General features: G+C 36.9%; 1 pseudogene; it reads right to left on the minus strand.

Moving 5' to 3' along the window:
- Positions 1 to 2,624: 2,624 nt before the first annotated feature.
- Positions 2,625 to 11,704, minus strand: LOC133233058 (olfactory receptor 4A47-like; annotated as a pseudogene).
- Between the last annotated feature and the right edge of the window lie 735 nt (positions 11,705 to 12,439).

Here is a 12,439-nt window from a genome sequence, read left to right on the forward strand (position 1 = left end):
CTGGTGGCAAGATGAAGCAAATCAATATGCTCACAGATATGTGACAGCCAATCCACCAGTTGATATAACACTTGATCAATTAATGGGTAGTGGGACACATTTTGTCATTCAGGCTCAGTTACAATTTGATGATCAATTATTTGCTCAAGTGAGAATGCTATGTTTAAAAACCTAGGAGAGAATAAATCCACTTGGACAAGCCTTGATTTCATTTACCCAAATTAAACAATCAAATGGGGAACCTTATGTAGATTTTATTGCCAGGCTACATCAAAATTTAAATAAAACAGTCTCACAACCTGGTTTGAGAGATATGCTGATGCAAGTTCTTGCTTATGACAATGCTAACTCAGGATGTAAAAAGACGATTCAGCCTCTCAAAGCACAGGTTGCCCCTCTAGAAGAATATATTAAATTTTGCCAGGATATTGGGTCATAACCATATAAAATGCAACTTCTGGCTCATGCATTGTCTAAAGCTAATAAAAAGACAGATATGAGATGTCACCAATGTGGAAAATTAGGACATATTAAAATAGACTGTAAAGGAAGAAGGTAGTCAGTTGATAAATTATACTATAGGCTCTGATGCCACTCCTATTTGTATTCATTTTGGAACAATATGTATTAAAACAGGATATCAAAAGTGGCTGTCAGTTGTAAAAAAAAAATCAAATGAGGAGAAGACTTCCCTCTTTCTGTTACTTGCCCTTACTTTTTTAGAATAAGAGGAAACTTCCAGCATGATGAATCCACCTGACCTTCCTGGTTGCATTGCTGAAATTAGCCATGGTGTTGAAAATTGGTTAAGATGGAAATTATGTAAAGGATAAGAAGGTCACCTATTATTAAGTGTTGCAGAACGCTCCATTATTGATTGGGGGACCCCGAGGAACCTCTAAACTTATAGAATCTAAAATGTCTTCCCCATGGGTATATAATGAAAAGACAATTAGTACTTATGGTAGTCAACCCCTCATATGGCATGGGGTACGATTAGCTCCCCCTGTGCCTTGTCTAGATCATTATCCTATTCATGATTAATTATGGAAAATACCCATGGCATTAAAAGAACTAATTGCTTGGAAGAGACGATATACTAAATATATTTTAAGTGACCCAAAAGCTACCTTAAATTTTACAAAAAACTCTACCCACACTGTTCAGACTTGTGTAAGAATTCCTTTTGTTTTTATGATTGGGTCAGCAAAATATGATCCCAATTTGGGATTAGTAACATGTATTAACTGTTCATTTTATATATGTATAAATAATACCATTCCTTTTGATGAAAGTTGGCAGAGTTTTTATATTCTTAAAACCAGAACCGGCATATGGGTTCCAGTTGATTTACAACAACCTTGGCAAGAAAGCCCTACATTATATGTTATTGAAGAAATATTAAAAAATCTTAAATGTGTTAAACTTTTTGTGGAATTACTAATTGCTGCAATCTTAGGCATTATTGCAATTACCACTATGCCAGCCATAGCTGGAATGGCTCTTCATAAATCTGTACAAACAGTTCATTTTATACAAGAATGACATACAGACTGATGTCCTTTGGACCACTCAACAAAACATTGATGGAAAGTTGGCCTCCCAAGTGGCCGAACTTAACAATCTGTTATTTTATTAGGAGATCAATTAGTCAGTTTACAAAAACAGGTGAGACTAAGATTTGATTGGAACTATCCTTCCCTTTGTGTAACGACTTTCAAATGTAATAAGACATAATTCAATTTGGATAAAGTTGAACAACACCTATTGAATCAAGGTAATATTTCTGTAGATATTCAAGATCTACAATACAATATATTAAAAACTTCTAATAAACATCTTGATGCAATTTCTGGATCAGATTTTCTTGATACTGTTGCTGATAATCTTTCTTCTCTTAATCCTTTAAAACAGATCAAGACATTTGGATATGGAATTGCTCTGGTTATGGGAGTGCTATTAATTATGTGTTTGTGTTTCTGTATAGTCTGGAGAAGAACGATCAAGAGACAATGAAACCAACAACGACAATGAAACCAACAACGACAATGAAACCAACAACAGCAACTAGCATTTCTCACCATTTCTCATCATGTGAAAAATCAAAAAGGGGGAGATGTAGGAGACAAGAAGAATAAAAGAAAAGCAGGCCCTGGCAAGGGCCACAAAAGAAATTTATAATTATTGATAAACTGGATGCTATAAGGCATGAGACTCTTGGAACAAGTCCAGAGGGAACAGTTCATAATCTTGAAAACAAGATATGATCCTGGGGTCGGAAAACCGACCCCAGACTGTTTCTCAACTGGCGTCTCAGAGTCACGTGTTTTACGTATCTGGTGGAAAATCTATAGATAAGAATATTAGTCTTAGTTACTGATTTGTTATTAATTACTGTTTCCTAATTACTCAGTGGTTAATGGTCATTTTGTTCTTTGGCTCTGAAGGCCACATGAGTTACAGTTTAACTCCCCACATATTCTTTCATTCACAGCTGAAAGTATAATAAAGCTGGCTTGGATTCAGTTTCGGCACCTTAACCTTGGAACAGTATTGGTCCCCTGATCCTCGATTTTCTCTGCTTTCTTGTGTCTCGTTTCTCATTCTCTTGCCCTATCACGCTTTCAGAAACCTTGCTTGTCGAGCTCATCTCGACAGATTAATAGATTCAGCATAGGGATTATGATTGTATAAAACACACAGTGTTTTGTCAGTAGAAAAGTTGGTAGAGGGTCTTGCATATATGAAAATACAGGGAACAAACAAAGCAGACAACCATAGTGATGTGGGAACCACATGTCTGGAGAGCTTTCCTCCTCCCTTCCTGACTCAGGTTCTTCAGAAATTGCAGGATGACTCCATAGGAGACGAGTAAGAGCAGAAACACAATAGAGCAGATCAGTCCTCCATTGGCCACAACTAAGATGCCAATGATGTAGGGGTCAGTACAGACGAGTTTCAATAAGGGGTACATGTCACACATAAAGTGATCAGTGACATTGGGGCCACAGAACGGGAGCCTGTAAATAGTGCTAAGTTGAATTACTGAGTGCACAAAACCAACTGTGCAGGACAGCACCAGCAGAATAACACAAACCCTCTGTCTCATGATCACCAAATAATGCAAGGGCTTACAGATGGCCACATAGCATTCGTAGGCCATTGCTAAAAGAAGAAAGACCTCTGATCCATCAAAAATGTGCTGTATAAACAGCTGAATCATGCAGTATTCAAAGGATATAATATTTTCTGCAAAGAACAAGTTTGATATCAATCTGGGTGTAATACAATAGGAATAAGTGACATCCATAAATGATAAGCAAGCAAGAAAAAAATACATTGGTGAGTTCAGGGTCTTACTGAAAGTTATAGTCACAATAATGAGCAGGTTGCCCAACACTGTCAAAATGTAGAAGAGCAAGAACATAATAAAAAGGACTTTCTGCTCCTTTGGATTCTGTGTGAGGCTCAGGAGGGCAAAGCAAGTTACATTGTTCCTTGGTTCCTTCTATTCTGGACAGGAACTGAGTTCACATATTATGAAGCAGTTTACCTAGAAAACAAGGGGGAAAGCTTTTAGAAGAGACGCAAATTTTGCTTTCTATTTATACATTCAAATGAAAGAAGATGTATGGAATATCTATTTGTGTACAGTAGTTCATAGACAACATTGTGATACCCTAGTTGATTAAGTCATAGTTCCCTACACTCAATAATAAGTATCAGAAAATACCAGATTGGTTTCTTAAGTGCTATAAGAATACTGAGACAGTGCTAAGTATCATAGTGTAAGAATATCACAATTAAACCAGAATCAGAGAATTCTTACCAGGAATAGCAGTGCCTTACTGAGTTTTTAAGGAAAAATTAAAGGACAGGAAAAGATTGGAAGATAATTGTATGTAAATTTCTAAAATACCATTGATAAAGTCAATATGGATAATACTTGAGACTAGTTAAACTGATATACATATTCCCTGTGGGTAGATGAGTCTATGAAGAGAAGGTCACTGTCCTGGATTGCATTAGAATTTACTGAGAAGTCTTTCTATGTGTCTGTATTTCAATGTCTCCTGTTTCCTGCCCTATAAATGCTGATGTCATCCAATGTCATGTCTCCAGCCCCTACCTCCACCCTTTTGTTGACACTTGTATGAGCAATATCTTCAACTTTGGATATCTGGATCTGGATATCTATTTAGTACATATAACAAAACTTTTTGAAGGTTTTCCTTATTATTGGTACCTCCTTCAAAAAATCTGACAGTGCTCATCACTCCACTTTTGCAGTCATATTACAACTTTCTTTCTTTAACAAATCCTGTTCTATACATCAGTGTCTCTTTTGCTGTCTCGTATACAGGGTTATCGTTACCATCTTTCTAAATTCCATATATATGCGTTAGTATACTGTATTGGTGTTTTTCCTTCTGGCTTACTTCACTCTGTATAATAGGCTCCAGTTTCATCCACCTCATTAGAACTGATTCAAATGTATTCTTTTTAATGGCTGAGTGTGGGAGAGGGAGAGGGTGGGAAGATTTGGGAGAATGGCATTGAAACATGTGAAATGTCATGTATGAAACGAGATGCCAGTCCAGGTTCAATGCACGATGCTGGATGCTTGGGGCTGGTGCACTGGGACGACCCAGAGGGATGGTATGGGGAGGGAGGAGGGAGGAGGGTTCAGGATGGGGAACACATGAGAAATAAAGGAATAAATTAAAAAAAAAAAGATGAATAAGGTCTGAGGACACAAAGTATAACATAAAGACTATAGTTGGTAACATTGAATTCTATAATTGAAATTTTAAGAGTGTCAAACTTAAATGTTCTCACCCAAAAAAGTAAAAAAAAAAAGGTAAATATGTAAGGTGATGGCCTTGTTAATTAACAAGATAGCAGGACTCTTTTTACAATGTATATCAGGCATCCCAATGTCACTTTAAATATTTAAAAAATAAATAAATAAAATAAAATCAAAAGGTTGTAAAAAAAAAAAAAAAAACAAATCCTGTTGTCTCTACATTCATATTGATTCACAAATTTGATTATTTCCTATCTCCCCATTTCCTTTCTAGCCCACAGCACTAGCTTCCTGCCAAGTCTTTCCACTTTTATTCTGCCCTCCAACAACTTGGCTTTCTGAAACAGCTCAAATTACACTCTTTACATTTTGTTCTGATTATATCATTCAACTGCTCAAAATAGTTTTAGTGGATTCCAATCATGCTCTTATAATTTAATGTATCAAGATTAGTATTTATAATAACAAGTACTGTAATTACTTATTACCTTTCTATAACTGATGAAAATGAGGTCCATAATATCTCATTAATTTTCTCAAGGGCAAACATTTTTAAGTGATAAAACTAGAATCAGAACCTAACTTTGACATATTTCAATTAGTTCCTTACATTGTAAAGAAAGTCACACAATTGTGAACCCTGGTTCTCACTACTCACTACTACTCTTACCTTGTGGAAGCTTTTTCATAATCTGAGGAAAGACTTTTTAAGTTACTCATTAACTCCTGGAATTCTTGCATCCAATATGACAACATAGATTGAAAGCCTGCATTATTACATGAAGAAATATTTTCTTTTTATTCATCTGGTCATTTATTCCATGGAGTTTTCAGATTATTTGACATACTGTTTTTATCTGCATTAGAAATAGTTTAAAAGAAATTCCACAGTGCACACAAAATAAAAAAAATTACCATATTAAGAAACTTAATCCAAAAGACAAGCAAACCCTAGGTTTACAAAGAAAGATAGAAGCTAGCCATTTCCAGGGAAATTTGTCTTAAGTGACTACTTTTCCTCTTAACTTCAAAATTAAAAAAAAAAAAATAATAATAAGTACCACTTAATTCTTTAGCCCCATTTGATTCTACCATGTTAGTGGAGCCAGACTAGTTGACTTGCAATTTTGAGAGACTTCCTTGTGTTGCTGCAGCTGTTGTTATTTATATGTATTGCTTTAAGTCTATAAAGGATCTTCCTGAGAAATTTATATCAGTTCTTAAAAGACTATCAACTTTTTTTCCTCAGTACAATCAAAGAACACTTGACTTTTTATCCCTTCTAGCCACATTTATCATTGTCTTAGACTTGGAATGTGTCCAAGACTGATTCTTGCTTAATTAAATTGCTGGGATTTTACACTAAATTTTATTAATGCATCTGTATATAAAGATACTATTGGACTACATCCCAGAATTAATTTGGGTCAGAAACATGAAACATAGAGAGAGAGAAAAAGTTTGAGAACCATATTAAGACTATTGCCAGTCAAGAACAAAATATTGACCCAACCATTTTGTTTCAGTGAAGATTAATTCATCATGTATTTCTCCTCTTGCTATAGAAAAATTTTCCTTCTTTTTATTGAGAGCTCAATTTATACTGCCTCAATGTTTGATCAAATATATATATATAAATTTATCACCAAATCAGGTATAATAACTAATTTTATCCCATTATTAGCTTTCTTTTAATGTAGAATACCTATATTTTACACAAACTATGCTATGGGTAAAAACACAGCAGTTACTAAAACAGGAGAAAATAGCATGTAAATTTTTCTTCCTGCATGGATCTTAAATTCTTAAGATGGAGTAGGACAATATCAAAGAAGGCAATGGCACCCCACTCCAGTACTCTTGCATGGACAGAGGAGCCTGGTGGGCTGAAGTCCATCGGGTCGCTAAGAGTCAGATACAACTGAATGACTTCACTTTCACTTTTCACTTTACTGCATTGGAGAAGGAAATGGCAACCCACTCCAGTGTTCTTGCCTGGAGAACCCCAGGGACAGGGGAGCCTAGTGGGCTGCCCTCTATGAGGTCGCACAGAGTCAGACATGACTGAAGCAACTTAGCAGCAGCAGCAGCAGGACAATATAAGAGACACTTTAATAAAGAAGTTGTAGTCTTATTTAGTGCATATAACAAGAAATAGAGTACTGTAACAGAAACAAGAGGGAGGATTCTACTGTGGGTAATGTAATCAGCAAAGACCTTTCCTAAAAGGTGATGTTGAAGCTGAGATTGAAAGGATAGCAATTGGCTGCCATCAGAAGCTCGTTAAAGACAGCAAAATTAAGTAAAATTATCTAACTTCAGAGATGACCTGGTCTATAAGTAGAAAAATGTAAAAATTTAACAAGAATTTTTATTTCAGTGCTATGTTACAAAAGAAGGGATTTCCCCTGTGGTTCAATGGGTAAAGATTATGTCTGCAACACAAGAGACATAGGAGACATGGGTTCACTCCCTGGGTCAGGAAGATCCCCTGGAGAAGGAAATGAACCCTCTCCAATATTTCTTGCCTGAAAAATCCCCTCGACAGAGGAGCCTGGTGGGCTACCGTCCAAAGGGTCAAAAATAATTGGACAGGACTGAGCAACTAAGCACATGTTACAAAGTAGTGGTGAGAATGTTGCACTCATGTCTTGATCCAGATTTTAAAGTAAAGGTTTTTAGTCTCTTAATGTTAATTGTAATCTGAGCTGTGGATATGTCATACACCACTTTTATTACATTCAGGTACATTCCTACCATTTTTGAGAGTTTCTTTTTACTATGAAAATATATTGATTTTCTGTGCAATCAATGAGCAACACAAAAAGGAAATTAAGAATAAAATTCTCCTTGAAATAGCGTGAAAAAGAATAACATATTTGAGTAAACTTAGGCAAGGAAGCAAAAAGAATCATACACTGAAAACTATAAAACACTGCTGAAAGATATTCAAGAAAAATGCATAAATGGCAAGACATTCATGAGCTGGAATATTTAATATTATTAAGATGTCAATAATACCTAAAACAGGTTTTCCCAGGTGGTGATAGTGGTAAAGAAATCACCTGCCAATGTAGTAGGCATAAAGGATGTGGTTTGATCCCTGGGTCTGGAAGATTCCCTGGAAGAGGGCATGGCAGCCCACTCCAGGATTCTTGCTTGGAGAATCCCATGGAGAGAGGAGCCTGGTGGGCTAGAGGGGTTGCAGAGAGTCAGACACATCTAAAATGACTTAGTACACATGCACATTACTTAAAATAATCTGCATATTCAGTTCAATCTGTATCAAAATGTGAAAAAAAAATGTTTTTTGCAAAAGTAGAAAATTCCAACTAAAATTTTATATTGAATTTCAAGTTATTCCAAATACGTAAAACTCATACTTCCTCTTTCTAAAACACAATTTAAAGCTATGGTAATCAAAAGAATGTGCTTATGGAGTATAAAGGCATGGGCAGGCTACAGTCCAACGGTTTCAGAGTCAGACACAATTGAGAGACTGTGCTCACACACATACACATTGGCATATAGACAACCATAAGGAGATACAGGGTGGCGTGGCCAAAATAATACTGTAGAAGGACTGTGAGCTCATGTCTACACATGGGAACACCAAAATTACAACTATTTACAGACAGGCTATTGATGAGAATGACCTGAAGATTAATAGAAAAGATCCTCTATTACTAAAAATATAAGGAAGTAACCACAACAAACAGGGAGGAATAGTGGATACAGGGTATAGTCTAGTCCCATACTATGGGTAGACAACAATCAAACAAGAGGATCATCCAGTTATAGAGGTTCTACCAAATGAGCAATGGGATGTGAGCTTCACATCAAGCTACTGAGACTAAGGGTTCTGTACTAAGAATATGAGCTCCCCAAATAATTGGCTTTTTTTTTTTTAATTTTCTGTTAGTAATTTATTCTATATAAAATAGAAAACTGGAATTATTTATTATAGAGGTCAGCATTTTCTTTTCCTTTTTTTTTTTTTTTGTTTCTACATGTCTTTTATTTATTTATTTTAATTTTATTTTATTTTTAAACTTTACAATATTGTATTGGTTTTGCCAACATCGAAATGAATCTGCCACAGGTATACATGTGTTCCCCATCCTGAACCCTCCTACCTCCTCCCTCCCCATACCATCCCTCTGGATTGGCTTTTATTTTATTTATTTATTTATTTTTTAATTTCAAATTTTACTTTTATCTTTTTTGTTTTTAAACTTTACATAATTGTATTAGTTTTGCCAAATATCAAAATGAATCCATCACAGGTATACATGTGCTCCCCATCCTGAACCCTCCTCCCTCCTCCCTCCCCATACCATCCCTCTGGGTCGTCCCAGTGCACTAGCCCCAAGCATCCAGTATCGTGCATTGAAGCTGGACTGGCATCTCGTTTCATACATGATATTTTACATGTTTCAATGCCATTCTCCCAAATCTTCCCACCCTCTCCCTTTCCCACAGAGTCCATAAGACTGTTCTATACATCAGTGTCTCTTTTGCTGTCTCGTACCCAGGGTTATTGTTATCATCTTTCTAAATTCCATATATATGCATTAGTATACTGTATTGGTGTTTTTCCTTCTGGCTTACTTCACTCTGTATAATAGGCTCCAGTTTCATCCACCTCATTAGAACTGATTCAAATGAATTCTTTTTAATGGCTGAGTAATACTCCATTGTGTATATGTACCACAGCTTTCTTATCCATTCATCTGCTGATGGACATCTAGGTTGCTTCCATGTCCTGGCTATTATAAACAGTGCTGCGATGAACACTGGGGTACACGTGTCTCTTTCCCTTCTGGTTTCCTCAGTGTGTATGCCTAGCAGTGGGATTGCTGGATCATAAGGCAGTTCTATTTCCAGTTTTTTAAGGAATCTCTACACTGTTCTCCATAGTGGCTGTACTAGTTTGCATTCCCACCAACAGTGTAAGAGGGTTCCCTTTTCTCCACACCCTCTCCAACATTTATTATTTGTAGACTTTTGGATCTCAGCCATTCTGACTGGTGTGAAATGGTACCTCATAGTGGTCTTGATTTGCATTTCTCTGATAATGAGTGATGTTGAGCATATTTTCATGTGTTTGTTAGCCATCTGTATGTCTTCTTTGGAGAAATGTCTATTTAGTTCTTTGGCCCATTTTTTGATTGGGTCATTTATTTTTCTGGAGTTGAGCTGGAGGAGTTGCTTGTATATTTTTGAGATTAGTTGTTTGTCAGTTGCTTCATTTGCTATTATTTTCTCCCATTCTGAAGGCTGTCTTTTCACCTTGCTGATAGTTTTCTTTGATGTGCAGAAGCTTTTAAGGTTAATTAGGTCCCATTTGTTTATTTTTGCTTTTATTTCCGATATTCTGGGAGGTGGGTCATAGAGGATCCTGCTGTGATGTATGTCAGAGAGTGTTTTGCCTATGTTCTCCTCTGGGAGTTTTATAGTTTCTGGTCTTATGTTTAGATCTTTAATCCATTTTGAGTTTAGGATTCTTCAATATCCGCAAATCAATCAATGTAATACACCACATTAACAAATTGAAAAATAAAAACCATATGATTATCTCAATAGATGAGGAGAAAGCCTTTGACAAAATTCAACACCCATTTATGATAAAAACTCTCCAGAAAGCAGGAATAGAAGGAACATACCTCAACATAATAAAATCTATATATGACAAACCCACAGCAAACATTATCCTCAATGGTGAAAAACTGAAAGCATTTCCTATAAAGTCAGGAACAAGACAAGGGTGCCCACTTTCACCATTACTATTCAACATAGTTTTGGAAGTTTTGGCCACAGCAATCAGAGCAGAAAAAGAAATAAAAGGAATCCAAATTGGAAAAGAAGAAGTAAAACTCTCACTATTTGCAGATGACATGATCCTCTACATAGAAAACCCTAAAGACTCCACCAGAAAATTACTAGAACTAATCAATGACTATAGTAAAGTTGCAGGATATAAAATCAACACACAGAAATCCCTTGCATTCCTATACACTAATAATGAGAAAACAGAAAGAGAAATTAAGGAAACAATTCCATTCACCATTGCAACGGAAAGAATAAAATACTTAGGAATATATCTACCTAAAGAAACTAAAGACCTATATATAGAAAACTATAAAACACTGGTGAAAGAAATCAAAGAGGACACTAATAGATGGAGAAATGTACCATGTTCATGGATTGGAAGAATCAATATAGTGAAAATGAGTATACTACCCAAAGCAATTTATAGATTCAATGCAATCCCTATCAAGCTACCAACAGTATTCTTCACAGAGCTAGAACAAATAATTTCACAATTTGTATGGAAATACAAAAAACCTCGAATAGCCAAAGCGATCTTGAGAAAGAAGAATGGAACTGGAGGAATCAACCTGCCTGACTTCAGGCTCTACTACAAAGCCACAGTTATCAAGACAGTATGGTACTGGCACAAAGACAGAAATATAGATCAATGGAACAAAATAGAAAACCCAGAGATAAATCCACGCACATATGGACACCTTATCTTTGACAAAGCAGACAAGAATATACAATGGATTAAAGACAATCTCTTTAACAAGTGGTGCTGGGAAAACTGGTCAACCACTTGTAAAAGAATGAAACTAGAACACTTTCTAACACCATACACAAAAATAAACTCAAAATGGATTGGCTTTTAAAGTCAGTGGGATATCTCTTGGGGTGAGCCAGAGGCCTTGAGAAATAGAGGCTCTAGGTCTAAAGGTCACACACTGTATAAGACCCATGACAGAAGAGTCATTTGAAAGAAAACTGAGTCAGATGCACCTGTTGATCTTGGAGAGCATGCCAGAGAGTTAGGAAGAAATTAGGACTCACCTTGGGAACATAGATACAGGCATCAGCCATTTCGGAAAGCTATCCCATGGCAAGGACACTGATGCTGGTAAGGACCATATTGGAATCCTCCTTCTAGCTTTTCAGTAGTGGGATTCAGCACTACCCAAGACAAGGTAGCACCAATCTTGAGTGCCTCAGGTCAAACAGCTAACTGGGCAAAGCACAGCCCCATCCACAATCATGCTGGCTACTGTAGATCACTTTAGCCTCCACCTGACCTGGGACTCAGGCCTCTCCATCAGTTGGTCAATACCAACCCCAGGACCAGACTCCCACACCACTCCAAGAGGAGTAGTGGTACCAGTCCCAAGGCAACTTGGACCTAGTTTCCACCCAATTTTGCACCAAAACTAGCAACAAGACCCAGTTCCATCCACTAACGGGTTGGCACTAGCCCCAGGACCCATTGGTTCATAGCCCAGAACATTGCCACATGGACACCAGTCCTAGGACCAGAATGGCTTATCAGCTAGTTATGTCCCAATGCAGCCCACTCACCAGTGAGATAGTAGCATCCCCAGGATTCCCTAGGCACTAGCTGGGAGCTGACACCAGCTCTGCAATCCCTGTTCTAAAGCTAGAGACCCCAAGATGTGGTTCAGCTCAGCAGTGGACTGATAGCCACCTCGAGGCCTGGTCTGAGTAGGCCTTGGTTTCCATCCAATGGGCCACAGCCCTAATAACAATAGCAGACACTTGCTTCAGGAGCACCAAGATTCTGCAGCCAGCCTTGTCAGAGCCAGT

The sequence above is a fragment of the Bos javanicus genome, chromosome 19, assembly GCF_032452875.1.
Source record: "Bos javanicus breed banteng chromosome 19, ARS-OSU_banteng_1.0, whole genome shotgun sequence".
Taxonomy (NCBI): Eukaryota; Metazoa; Chordata; class Mammalia; order Artiodactyla; family Bovidae; genus Bos; species Bos javanicus.